General features: G+C 41.6%; 1 protein-coding gene across 1 annotated transcript in view; it reads right to left on the bottom strand.

Moving 5' to 3' along the window:
* Window positions 1-10,154, bottom strand: part of FRMD4B (FERM domain containing 4B) — a 281,077-nt gene extending 270,923 nt beyond the window's left edge. Inside the window, exon 1 of the mRNA XM_032649977.1 lies at window positions 10,056-10,154. The gene's annotated coding sequence lies outside the window, so the exon portion shown is untranslated. The remainder of the gene's footprint in view (window positions 1-10,055) is intronic.
* Window positions 10,155-14,033: the final 3,879 nt, after the last annotated feature.

Raw genomic sequence — 14,033 nt, 5'->3', positions numbered from 1 at the left:
CTCTGAGCATCACATTCTCCTGTCCATCACTGGTTTAGATCCAGGTACGGAATCCATGCTGGATCAATGGGATCTCAGTGTGGGACTTCCTGCTGCAACTAGTAAAATGGAGAGTTCCCTTCACAATAGCCAAGACATGGAAACAACCTAACGTCCATCAACAGATGAATGCATAAAGAAGATGTGGTACATATATACAATGGAATACTACTCAGCCATAAAAAAGAACGAAATAATGCCATTTGCATCAACATGGATGCAACTAGAGATTATCACACTAAGTGAAGTAAGAAAGAGAAATACCATATGATATCACTTATATGTAGAATCTAAAATATGACACAAATGAACCTATCTATGAAACAGAAGCAGACTCACGGACATAGAGAACAGACTTGTGGTTGCCAAGGGGGAGGGGGTTGAGGGAGGGATAGATTGGGAGGTTGGGGTTAGCAGATGCAAACTATTATAAATAGAATGGATAAACAGCAAGGTCCTACTGTATAGCACAGGAAACTATATTCAATACCCTGGGATGAACCATAATGGAAAAGAATATTAAAAAAAGAATGTATAGGGCTTCCCTGGTGGCACAGTGGTTGAGAATCTGCCTGCCAATGCAGGGGATACGGGTTCGAGCCCTGGTCTGGGAAGATCCCACATGCCGCGGAGCAACTAGGCCCGTGAGCCACAACTACTGAGCCTGCGCGTCTGGAGCCTGTGCTCCGCAACAAGAGAGGCCGTGACAGTGAGAGGCCCGCGCACCGCGATGAAGAGCGGCCCCCGCTCGCCGCAACTAGAGAAAGCCCTCGCACAGAAACAAAGACCCAACGCAGCCAAAAATAAATTAATTAATTAATAAAAATAATAGTAATGTATATATATGTATAACTGAGTCACTTTGCTGTACAGCAGAAATTAACACAACATTGTATATCAACTATCCTTCATTTAAAAAATAAATAGAAATTTTAAAAATTAAAAGGAGAGTTCCCTTTCCTCTGGGGCGTTGAAGAAATGGGAGCCAGCCAGGAGCTGCTAGGCAACTGCCCAGAGAGAGCCCCAATGAGGAAGAAAGCACAACCAAAAGATGCGCTTAACTGGGCCTGAAGCTACCTCTGAAAATGCCAGTCAGACCAGTGAATAAATTCTCTTGTTGGCCCAAGCCATTTTCAGCTGATAGTTATTGCTCCTAGCAAAGAGCAAATGCTCCATAAATGTTAGCTACCATTACTGATAACACGAACACAGATCAAATTTCTCCTGCTACTTTTTCTTCCCCTGTTTTGCCTGGATTATTTACTTGTTTTAAGGTTTTGGGGTTTGTTTTTAAATCACAGATAATTTCAAACAGATGCAAAAGCTTAGAGAAAAGTATAATGAACCCCCATGAACTCCAACAATGATTAATTCATGGGTAGCCTTGCTTTGTCTGTGCTCTACCCATTTCTCCTCTCCCATGGTATTTTGAAGCAAATCCCCAACACATACCTTTTCATTCATATTTTTTTCAGATCCTTTTATAGTGTTTCCTTTTGTAGTAGGCACTGTCAGTGTTCTGCCCATCATCCCTGTCTTCAATGAGTCCATCCAAGATTGTTCCTTTTCTTTCAAATCTTCCCCTACTCAGCCAGAGATGCAGATGTCACTCAAGCCCCTGCGGTGCTACCTGTTTGGTCCAGGGTTAGCTCCACTCTAACTAACAGGAATGGGGTCAGGAATGTGTCTCAATATCAGCTGTTAAAATATGAATGGGACACTGCTGGGAAATTTTTTGCTTCTGGGAACATTTCTGCTCTCCTAAGAAGCAGCCACAAATAATAGAGTCTCTCTTTCTCCTATGAATGTTGTCCAGCCTGGATGTGATGCTCAGAACTGGAATATTAACATTTGCCACTGGCTTGAAGATGAAGCTAATACTAAGTATGGCAATAAATGCTGGAGAGGGTGTAGAGAAAAGGGAACCCTCCTATACAGTTGGTGGGAATGTAAATTGGTGCAGCCACTATGGAGAATAGCATGGAGGGTTCTTAAAAAACTAAAAATAGAGCTATCATTTGATCCAGCAATCCCACTCCTGGGCATATATCTGGAGAAAACCATAATCCAAAAGGATACATGCACTGGAATGTTCACTGCAGCACTACTTACAATAGCCAGGACATGGAAGCAACCTAAATGTCCATCGACAGAGGAATGGATACAGAAGATGTGGTACATATATACAGTGGAATATTACTCAGCCGTAAAAAAGAATGAAAAAAATGCCATTTGCAGCAACATGGATGGACCTAGAGATTATCGTATTAAGTGAAGTAAATCAGACAGATTAAGACAAATATCATATGATATCACTCATATGTGGGATCTAATTTTTAAAAAACGTATAAATGCACTTACTTACAATACAGAAACAGACTTAGAGATATCGAAAACAAACTTATGGTTACCAAAGGGGAAATGTGCGGGCGGGGCGGGTTATAAATCAGGAGGTTGGAATGAACATACCCACACTGCTATATAAAAGACAGATTACCAACAAGGACCTACTACATAGCAAGGGAACTCTACTCAATATTCTGTTATAACCTATGTGAAAAAAGAATTTTAAAAATATATGTATAACTGAATCACTTTGCTGTACACCTGAAACTAACAGATCATTGTAAATCAACTATACTCCAATAAAATTAAATTAAAAAAGAAAAAAAAAGAACGGCAGAGGACTGGGAGAAGGAAGTTGAGCCCTGAATGATATGATTTAGCGGCTAAATCAAGCAACCTGAAAGCTTGCCCCGTCTCTGCACTTGCTGTTCTGAGAGTTAAAATTCTGCTTCACTGTTTAAGCCTGTGTGAATCCAGAAATCTGCTATTTGCTGCTGAAAGCACCCAATTTTGCCATCAATACAGACCCATACAGTTTGGGTTCAAAATTCCAGAGTGAGGAATCAGATTAGGATGATATAACAAAGATGCCCTAAAAGCAAGTCCCTTAACCCGGAAAAAAGTTCATTTCTTTCTCATAGAAGAGTTTGCAGAGGTGGTCCTGGACAGGTTAAGGTGGCTCTACAATCATCAGGACCAAGTTTCACCCGCATCCTTCTCAGGCATCTTCCATCTTCTCATCTCCGCCAGCTGCTCTGCCTCCCACCAGCACATACACCCTCCAGCCAACAGGGAGAGACAGAGATAATGTGGATACCCAGTGCCTGCAAGGGTACAACCCAGAAATTAATCGCACACATCACAGCTCATTGGCTGGAGGTAACAGCCAACTACAACAGAAGGCTGAGAAATGTGGTTATTATTCTGGGTGGTCATATGTCCAGTTCTATTTCTACTAAAAAAAAAGGAAAAATAAATACAGGGGCACAGCTAGCAGTCTCCACTAGGGAAATAGCAGGGAGGGTTAACTGGATTCGCTTCAACGGACAATTTTTAATTAAAAAGACTTGAGAATGTAAACAAGATGTTCTTCAGCACTCTCCCGAAGACTGAACTGAGCCTATTTACTCAGAAATAGGTAAAATGATACATCCCTTTATTTTTTTTTTGCGGTACGCGGGCCTCTCACTGTTGTGGCCTCTCCCGTTGCAGAGCACAGGCTTCCGACGCGCAGGCTCAGCGGCCATGGCTCACGGGCCTAGCCGCTCCGCGGCATGTGGGATCTTCCCGGACCGGGACACGAACCCGTATCCCCTACATCGGCAGGCGGACTCTCAACCACTGCGCCACCAGGGAAGCCCGATACATCCCTTACATCTCTCCTTTTTAGGTAGATCTCAGAAGGATTCCAACGGTCAGTAATCCCATATTAGCCCAGTTTATTACCTTGTGTACATGAAATTAACAACTGAATTTCACCGATTTCCCTTAATTCCAAATCTCTTTTCCTCAATTAGGCTGCATAACTACGGTTTAATTATATTCTGTTTGATAGTCACCAGAATCCCATAACAAGCTCCTCTTTCACAATCCTATTATTAGTCTGGGTAATCCAATTTATGGGAAAATACAGACAAATAGAGAAAAATGACAGAGGTGGCAAGAAGCAGAGTGTCCTGCAGCCCAGCTGAAACGGCTCTCAGTGGAAGGTTTACAGACTTAAGAAACAGACTCCGATTCAGCGGCAGCAGGTTTTAAATGATGCATGAGGAGCCACCAAAGCAAATCCCTTTCTCCAGGGTCCCCTCAGGGTCAAGTACCATGTTTCAATTATAATTTCACCAAATTGATGTGATGCGGCGAATGTTCCACATTAATAGTGGTACAGCACTGTTCTCCACGGGACAGAATCAAAAAATCTAGTTCAGAGGTTTGTTGAAACATACCCCAAGACACTCAGCTGCAAAACACATTAAAGACTCCAAGATGATGGGAACATTTCTGATCTGTATTCCCCAAAGAGGTTACTTTTGTAGAAAGCAAGTTTATTATTTATGGTAGCAAATAAAATCTCTCAGTGCAGCCAAGGAGGCCTCTGCAATTACATCAGGAAGGCACCATCGTGCAGTCCATTATGGAAATCGTATCTACGTGAATAGGGAAGGCTATTGTTTTGCCAAAGACGCATATTTCCTTGCAGAGCATGTTCATGATGGGCTTGCGTGGAGATGATAAATTGTTTGGTTTGACTTTTCATTTCAAATGGCTCTATTCCTTGGAAGAGGATTTTGTATAGAAAGACATTATCTTGCAAATTCTGCTTCAAATTATCAGTGGAGTTTTAAGAGAACATCTCCTAGAGGCTTGCCATGGATCAGATGGCGACTGCCATACTGGGTATATGAGGAGTAGAGAGCTCCAAAGGACTGTGAGTTTTATCCATCCTGGTGGCTCTGTTAGCATTTTCAAGCCTCGAAGTGAGTCTCTGGGGAATTGTATTTTTAGCTAATTCCCTCCGCATATATTACCCTCAAGAAGTAAGTGTAATTTGGGTTCTAACCTCCACATTTGAGGGGTAGCGCTCACTAATCCCTTATGATTCTAAGTAGAGGAGAAAGAACCTTCCCTAAAAGAGATGAAGGTTGGAGGAAAAACCCTTGGACCCTCTCTCCAGGAGTAATTTACCTAACAGGAATGGGAGAAGACCAATGATTAATATATGCATCTGCTTTCTTTGGCCTTTCCTCTTCCTAAACTGCATCCCTAAGGCAAGCCTGCACAATGCTACCTGCCCTGCTCCTGGGCTTCACAGGGGTGAGGCATGAGGGCTGAGGGGTGAGAAGTTGGAACCTTCTCTACAACTGGTGGGTAAGTGTCCACTCTACCCCGTCAACTCTTTCCAAGTTTGGGCTCCAAAGTCTAGACATGGGGATGGAAAATATCGTAACAAAGACCATTTCGGCTTCAAGCCCACAATGTGGCCTCAGCAGCAGCAGGGCTCCTATCTTGATCCCCATCTCACTCTTCACTCTGAACGTGTTGGGAATATGACTCATTTTCACAAACTCCAACACCTGGCATGGCTTTCATGGCGTCATCTTGCCTTTGACCCTGATTTGCCTCTCCAGCCACCTCTGTCTTCCTTCCTAGAGTCACCTAAGCACATATATTTCCATTTCTCCAACATCCTTATGTTTTTGTGTCTGTTGAGAATTCAGCTGGTGGTGTATAATCCATCTGCACAAGCATGGGTTTTTTAATAGTGAGCTTCATACAACTAGCGTAATTTATGAAATTTTGTCATTGCTGAATGTAACATGAAAATTTAGGTGGATGAAACAAATCAGCTTTAGGCAAGAGGTTTGAAGGAGTGATCCTACACAGTGTTTAGTCAAGAGGGAGACAGCCTATCAAGTTCAATAAGAGAAGGCTGGTCTTACTCCTGTCACCCTCAGCAAAATATTATTGATCTTTCAAGCCTCAGCTCTTAGGCCACCTTTTCTCCCTAGCCTTCTACCACATACCTTCTCTTCTCCTTCTTTTCCAACCTCCCCTACACAATTCAAAAGTTAGAGATTCACTTGAGTCTCTGAAATGCAAATGCCCAAAGGATGGTAGAGCTCACCAGTCATTTAACCAATAGTCTCAATTACTTGCTGTCCTCTTGCTTCCTCATCTTGAGTCTGGTCTTAGCTCACGTACCTGCTAGGAACTACTAAGTACAAGTGACAGAAAACCTGTTCTAGCAAATCGAAGTTAAGAAGAAAGGAAGAAACGTGGTTCCCGGTACTGCTGTGAGCATTTCTGTCCCCAAAGCTATAAGTTTAAATACTACCTGTATAACAATGGCAAATGTTCAACATGGCAAAAACCAAAGAATTACAACTGGAATATATGTTCCAATACTATATAGCTCAACTGCCTTAAACTTCAGACCATTGTTGCACATCCTTGCGCTATTTTATTCATGTATTCTAGTCACCATTTAAGCATATTAAGCATATGCCATGTGAGGGGCAATAATGAACAAGAGAGACAGGGTTCCTGCCTTCACAGAGGCTACTGATTGATGGGGCAGATGGATGGTTGAACAAGCACTTAAAACAGGAATTAAATGCTATGAACAGAGAAAGAGAGGGTGGTAGGAAAGCCTACATAGCAAGAGCAATTCATCAATCTAGAGACTTTGTGGAGAAAGTCGCTTTTAAACCTAGACCAAAAGGGTGTGTTAGAAGGAAAAAACAAATGTGTTGGTGTTAGGAGACAAATTCAAGTTACAGGACTGCCGTACAATAGCTATGTGACCCTGGGCATGTACCCTTGCCTCTTAGAGCCACAGTTCCTTATCTGTAAAACAAGGGTTTGGAGAACTTAACCTGTAGGGCTCCTTCCATCTTTACAAGTCCCAAAATCCTGGAAGAGGTTGCTAATCAGTTTAGTGAGTCTTTAGTTGATCCTTTCTGACAAAAGGCAACTAACACAAGTAAGAGAAAATCAAAGAAATATCAGTTGGGAGGTTACAATGGTAAAATTGGTCAAACAAATAAACTCTGCAGTCAGACCATCACAGGTTCACGTCCAGTTCTGCCCCTTACTGGCTGGGTAACTCTGGGAATACTTCTTAACTTCTCAGTGTCAATTTCCTAGTCTGTGAAATGAGGAAAGGCTATTACTTACCCCATAGTGTTGTCGTAGGGTCTGGAGTCTGAGATATTGTATGTTAATTTCCTGGCCCATAATTTCCTGGTCTATATTATTTTTTCTGCTCATAATAGTGTTGGTTCCTGTGTGAGACTCAGACTGTGTAACGATCACTTGTCACCTATTAGGCCTTTTTTTGTGGCTACAGACGAATAAACTCCAATGTGAAACACCTGAAGCAAAAAAGGAAATTTAGGTATATTCTGAGACTTTACATATCAGGGACGCAGTAAGAAAGACAGGGAGGAAGCTGTGTCTCAAGAAGGATATAATCGGGGGCTCAAAGGCCATGAGAAGTCTAACTCTCCCTCTGCATTTCTTTTCTATTTTTTTTTTTTTTTTTTTGGCCGCATTGGGTCTTTATTGCTGAGCGCGGGCTTTCCCTACTTGTGGCGAGTGGGGGTACTCTTTGCAGTGCACGGGCTTCTCATTGCGGTGGCTTCTCTTGTTGCGGAGCACGGGCTTCAGCAGTTGTGGCCATGAGCTCAGTAGTTATGGCTTGCAGGCGCAGGCTCAGTAGTTGTGGCGCACGGGCTTAGTTGCTCCGCGGCATGTGGGATCTTCCCGGACCAGGTCTCGAACCCGTGTCCCCTGCACTGGCAGGCGGATTCTTAACAACTGTGCCACCAGGGAAGTCCTTCCCTCTGCATTTCAACTTCAATCTTCTGGTTCACTGACCTTTTTTATACAGAGAAAAACTTGGCCACTGCAGCTCCCAAGCTTTACCTTTTACAATTTCAGTCCCCAGATAGAGAAAACCTCTACCTTCAAGGTCCCAAGTTCAAGGATCCCAGCGAAGAGCTCCAGTTGGCCCAGTTGAAGTCAGATCCCTGACCCTGGACAAACCAGCCCTCAACAGAGAACAGGGTACTGGTATATCAAATGACTGCTCCTACAGAAACCAGGGAAATAGGGCTTTTTTGGGCAATTCCCAAAAGATTGAGCAGAAAGTCCCACAAATACTGACTAGATTTTTTAATGCAAACTGCTTCCATAAAGTGACGCCAAAGACACAAAAAAACTCAATAAACAAAACAAATTCTTTTAAAAGCTGAAATTCTTTGGGGGAGAAATACCATGAACTAGGTTTCAAAAATGTATATTCATTTGATTTGCTCATACCAAAATGTTCTTATGGGCCTGTAGTTCAATGCCCAAGTTCAAGTTCCTTGGACTTTCGTTTGCTTTCTTAGGAGATGAAGGGTAAAAGCTGCAGTGAGACAAAGCACTTTAAGAATACTCTAAGCAAGCATTGTTGCTGAGAGCTTTTCTGCAGCCCTAAGAATATCACAGAAATGAGTATGCTGGGAATTACAGGTCATACCCTGGAGACACGTGAAGTGTGTCTGCTCCTGTACTTAATGATGAAAAACACACTCCCACAGGTGACTGGTCCTGTGAAGATGACAAATAAGGAGTGAGAACGAGAAGGAAGGAGAAGCAGGAGAAAGAGAGAGACGAGGAAGAGGGGAGGCATGGGAGGCAGAGGGGGAAAAAATGAAGGAGCAAGATAGGAAAGTTAAGCCACTCTGAGCTGGGGCACTGCTGTAACATCTTTCTTAAAAAAGCAAGTTTCACGCAAACATTTCACAGTGGAGGTTTTTCTAGATGCTCACACCAATTCTCCTCTGACTTAAGGATCAAAGCTTTCACCAACATCTTCTGAAGTACATTGGAGGGGGCAGGAATTGCCGAATCGGTCCAGGGATTGCCAAAGTGTGGGCTTATGCTATTGCTTGAGATGACCTCGTGGGATCGCCAGAGGGGTGCCTCAATAACCCTACATTCCAGGGTAAAAAGTTACCCCTTTTTGCTTCTCTTTCAATCCCTCTGAGTAGTCCTCAAAGAGCCTCAGTTTGGGGCTATTACATATTCAGCACTTCCCTAAAACCAAGTCTATCCCCTGTTGTACAGAGAAAAAGCAGAGCCTCTGGTGGCTAGGAGGACCTCAGTAAAACTGAATAACAAAGGTGTGTTTTCATTGCATTTAATATCCCAATAACCTTCCATTCTGGGCTAGAATTATTGGTCTTCCTTTTATAGTAGGCATGTAAAGTTACCTTATAAGATTATTTTTGAGTTTTAAAAAGGCAGCAAATTTAAAGAAAAATACCAGGAGTGGTGGTACCATATGTAGCACAGAGACAGAAAATACTCTTTTAGTCACTGAGCATGTATGATTGTGAGATTCCTGGGTCAAAAGAAGACCCCATGTTCCCAACCTGTGCCGATATGGGAGTTAACAGTCAAACAGTTTATGTGGGAAAGAGTGCCAATGTATTCTGAGACCTTTCCCAGAGCTTCCCGTGTTTTACGAGTCTTCAGAGCTGCTTCTTTCCTTCATTGCAGCATTTTCCCTTACAAAGTGCTTACACTGGTGACAATAATGATTACAACAACTTAGAACCCTAAAGATATTTCCTCTTAAAATCTTTAGTCTACAAAGATACTGTGGAGTCCCTGACAGAAGGGAAGTGTGCCAAGGTGCAGTGTTTGACTAATGGAAAGCAGAAAATGGACTGAAGAACTGCCTCCCTTCATGTCAATGATAATACACTGGAGAATATGGGACTGTCTTGGGAACCGGCCACCAGTGGGACATCTCCCTACATTTCATGCTGGGAAACTTCATGAGGAGGAAAAGACACAAAACCCTAAAAACTGCTGGTGGAAAAACAGTGACCTATCTCTCGGCCAAATCCTAAAAATAAAAGCAGTAAATGGTAACCAACTGTGGACCTGTGAAGTTATTTTTAAAATCAACCAAAATAAAACAGAAGATTTAGTTTCCATTATGATGACCTTATCAAAAGCCCTGAATTGATTACCTTGTTTGAAAGAAAATGTCATTTAAAAATAAAATCCAGTTACAGCCCACAAATAAATAACGTAACCAGAACACTGATTAGTGAGGCTTTCCTGGGTTCGGCTTACAGATTTGGTTTTCCTTGAAATAAAATATATCTTACCTTTCTTTTCCCTTTATATATGAAATCTTGACAATCACCTTTATTACATGCTCCTGTTTCTTTGGTCTGGTTCTTTATTTGAATTTCTCTTCTATTTCCTTATGGAACAGGTCTTTTAAAAATACTACCTGAAAAAAAAAAATACTACCTGAAATCCTTTAAAGCAAGAGGTGGCATTATTTCACGCAAGAAGTGGGAGGTTAAAATCACCTTAAGCCATTTATTTAGTACAGTATACACACGAGCTCTCATGGGAGGTAGCATAGAAGGAATATTTTAATTTAACGATCTAACATTCAAGATAACAAGAAGAGGTAGTCATAAGACCTTACAGAATTAACTGTCCAGGCAGATGTTCACAGGTGCTGGATGGGGGATATATATGAGTGATGGGGGAGACCCAGTACCAGGCATAGCTCAGTGCTGCTGTGCAAACACACACATCTTGGCCAAATGGGGGCAGCTTAAGAGAACAATCACACATAGTTACCACCTGGGAATACAGAGCCCTGCTTTGAATTTTTCCAAGTTGGCCGGAAATCTGATTCTTTAAATGTGATATATCAGAATTTTAACTGTTGGCACTAACTGAAAAATTTATTTACAAAAAACGCAATGTGGATGAAAGAAAACATATCTGTAAACTGAATTTGGCCCATGGATTGACAGTTTGCAATCTCCACCATGGAACTAAGCCGTTAAGGATCTCGACTTGGACCTGTCACTCACCGGGGAGTAACCAGAAGAAACAGGATTTATACTGAGTCTTGAAAGAAAGGGAGATTTATATAAGAAGAAGGGAGGGAGAGTGGCAGATATACTACATGGGCAGCAAAAGGTAAAGGAAGCCCCAAAGCAGAAAGGCTCAAGGTCTGTTCAGGAAACACTAAACAGCGTGGTTTGGAAGAAGAAAAACTCGGAGGAAGTCAGAAAAAAGGCTTGGAAGGCAAGTGAAAGACAGATTGGACAAGGATTTTGAATATTAAGCAAAGGAGTTTAAGTTTTATCCTACAGGCCATGAAGATTTGGGGCTCTAGAGACTGATGTCATCAATGAGGTTTTCCAACAAAGTGAACCCAATCTATCTGGAAGAGAAAGAGACTGCAGGGGAAGAGACTGGTCAGACGTTTAGTGCACTACTTCAGGAGAATCACGTAGGGGCAAGAGGAACGGACATCTAGTAGATGAGACAGACCCATGGCAATGGATAAATTCACAGGACTGATAAATTGTTTGGTCTTTTATTATTTTTTTATGGATATACTATCTTATAAATATTTAAATTTCAAACAATGAGCAAGCATATACTGGCCCTAAGTTCAGATTTGATATAAACACAAATGGACAGACAACTTTTAAGGGTGCGATGTATTCAACAATTAGAGACCATCTAGTCGGTGGTATAATTTATCCATTTAAGACTGAACAGAGTTCCTTCGTTGTTCACAGAACCTCCCCTTGACTTCAGACTTGAGACAAACCGAGAGTGTCTGTCAGTATGCAAAACCACTGAATTCAGGACAAACAGTCACAGGATGGGTTGGCAACAGCCAATTCGGATTGTGTGGGCCAGTCTGAAGCAGCAGGGTTGGCTGGAGGCTGAAAATGTTGCAGCTGAAGTCCAGGATCTGGAGATTAGAGAAGCTGTTCTTGTTTCCAAACAAGTTCATAAGATGCTTTTCCCAAACAGGTGTATGCTCTTTTAAAATGTCAAAAATAATTCTTCTGTTCCTGACCTTTGACACCTAGTAGGTGTCCTGGTGAAAATATCCAGTAGGACATTTAGGGCCTGAGTTTAGGACACTGTCCAGGGATGCTGATTCAGTTTGGAGCATTAGCCACATAAAGACGGTCCAGGGAGAAACTTCCCAAGGGAAAAGTGTTAGAAAGAAGAAGCATAAATCTTGGGAGGATGAGTGCTCAATGTTTATGTTTCTTATAATTTACTTCAAAAACTTTGCTGAATTCAGAAGTCATTAGCCTGAGTTTGTATGATTACATGATCTCAAATATCCATATATTCTAATCTATTCACATCATTGTATGTATCATCTAATTTAAATGTTCCCTTGTATCATGACTGTAAATCTCATCTCTTCAACCTAGGTTATGTTTTAAAGGAAGAAATGAAAGAACTAAAGAAAGGAAGGGAAAGGAGAGAGAGAGAGAGAGAGAGAGGAGAGGCAGGAAGGAAGGAAGGGAGGGAGGGAGGGGAAAGGAAAAGAAATGAAAGAAAAAGGGAACTTTAGAAGAGATATTGTCCTGTCAGTGATGATTAAGATGAAGCCCTATTAAATGTCTGAAAATGGCCTGAAGGATCTTTTCAGTACTATAAGGAAATAATATAAGAAACTTCATCCATAAATTCACTGCGGAGAAAATGAAGCCTCTTCAATCCAGAATTTACCTGACAGCTGCTTTACTACCCAACCAGAGCGTGGATCTCTGAAGCCTTCACACCATGTTAGAAAGATGCCTTAATTAAAAATGCATCCTCCCAGGGCTTCCCTGGTGGCGCAGTTGTTGAGAGTCCGCTTGCCGATGAAGGAGACGCGGGTTCATGCCGCGGTCCGGGAGGATCCCACATGCCGCGGAGCGGCTGGGCCCGTGAACCACGGCCGCTGAGCCTGCGCGTCTGGAGCCTGCGCTCCGCAACGGGAGAGGCCACAGCAGTGAGAGGCCCGCGTACCGCAAAAAAAAAAAAAATGCATCCTCCTTAGGGCCGGAAATAAACTCTAATGTTCATGGTAAATTGATTTTCTACAAAGGAGCCAACATAATTCAATAAGAATATTTTTTCAACAAATTGTACTAGGACACCTGGATAAGTACATGAAAAATAATGAAGTTGGACACCTACGTCATAACATAAATAAAAAATAACGAAAAGTGTATCACAGACCTAAATAAAAGAGATAAAACTCTTTGAAAAAACACACTATGAAATCTTTGTGACCTTGGGATTTCTTACACATGACACCAAAAGCACCAGCGAAAAAAGAGATTAACAAATTAGACTTCATCAAAACTAAAAAATGTTGTGCCTCAAAGAACACCATCAAGAAAGCAAAAAGATAACCCACTGTCTGGTGGGAATATCTGCAAATTACATATCTAATAAGGAACTTACCTCCAGAATATTAAAAAAAAACTTCTATAACTGAAAAATAAAAAGGCAAGTAGCTCACCTAAAATATAGACAAAGGATCTGAGTGGACATTTCTCCAAAGAAAACATATGAATGGCTAATAAGCACATATGAAAATGTTTCAACATTATTAGTCATTAGGGAAACACAGATCAAAACCACAATGAGACACCACTTCACAACCACTAGAATGGCTATGATCAAAAAGACAGACAATAACAAGTATTAGCAAGGATGTGGAAAAATTGTCACCCTCACACATAGCTCGTGTAAGCTGCTTGTGCAGCCACTGTGGAAAACAATTCAGTAGTTCCTCAAAATGTTCAACAGAGAGTTGCCGTATGACCCAGAAATTCTACTCTTAGGTAACTACCCAAGAGAAATGAAAACAAATGTCTACACCAAAACTTGTACACAAATGTTCATAGCAGCATTATGCATAAGAGACAAAAAGTGGAAACAGCCCAAATGTTCATCAACTGATGAATGGACAGATACAATGGAATATTATTTAGCAATTATAAGGAATGAAATACTGATGGTGTTATAACATAGAAGAACTTCAAAAACATTCTAGGGCCATCAGACAAGACCACATATTGTATGATCCTATGTATATGAAAAGTCCAGAATAAGCAAATCTGCAGAGACACGAAGTAGATCAGGGGTTGCCTAGGGCTGGGGTGATTGGAAGAATGGGAAGGGACCGCTGGTGGGTACAGGATTTCTTCTGGGGGGTGATGAAAATGTTCTAAAGTAAGATTATGGTGATAGTTGCCCAACTCTATAAACACACTAAGAGCCAGTGAACTATATATTTTAAATCGGTA

This window comes from Phocoena sinus, chromosome 11 (genome assembly GCF_008692025.1).
Source record: "Phocoena sinus isolate mPhoSin1 chromosome 11, mPhoSin1.pri, whole genome shotgun sequence".
In the NCBI taxonomy this organism is placed as follows: Eukaryota; Metazoa; Chordata; class Mammalia; order Artiodactyla; family Phocoenidae; genus Phocoena; species Phocoena sinus.
This window is presented reverse-complemented; position numbering and strand designations above follow the sequence as displayed.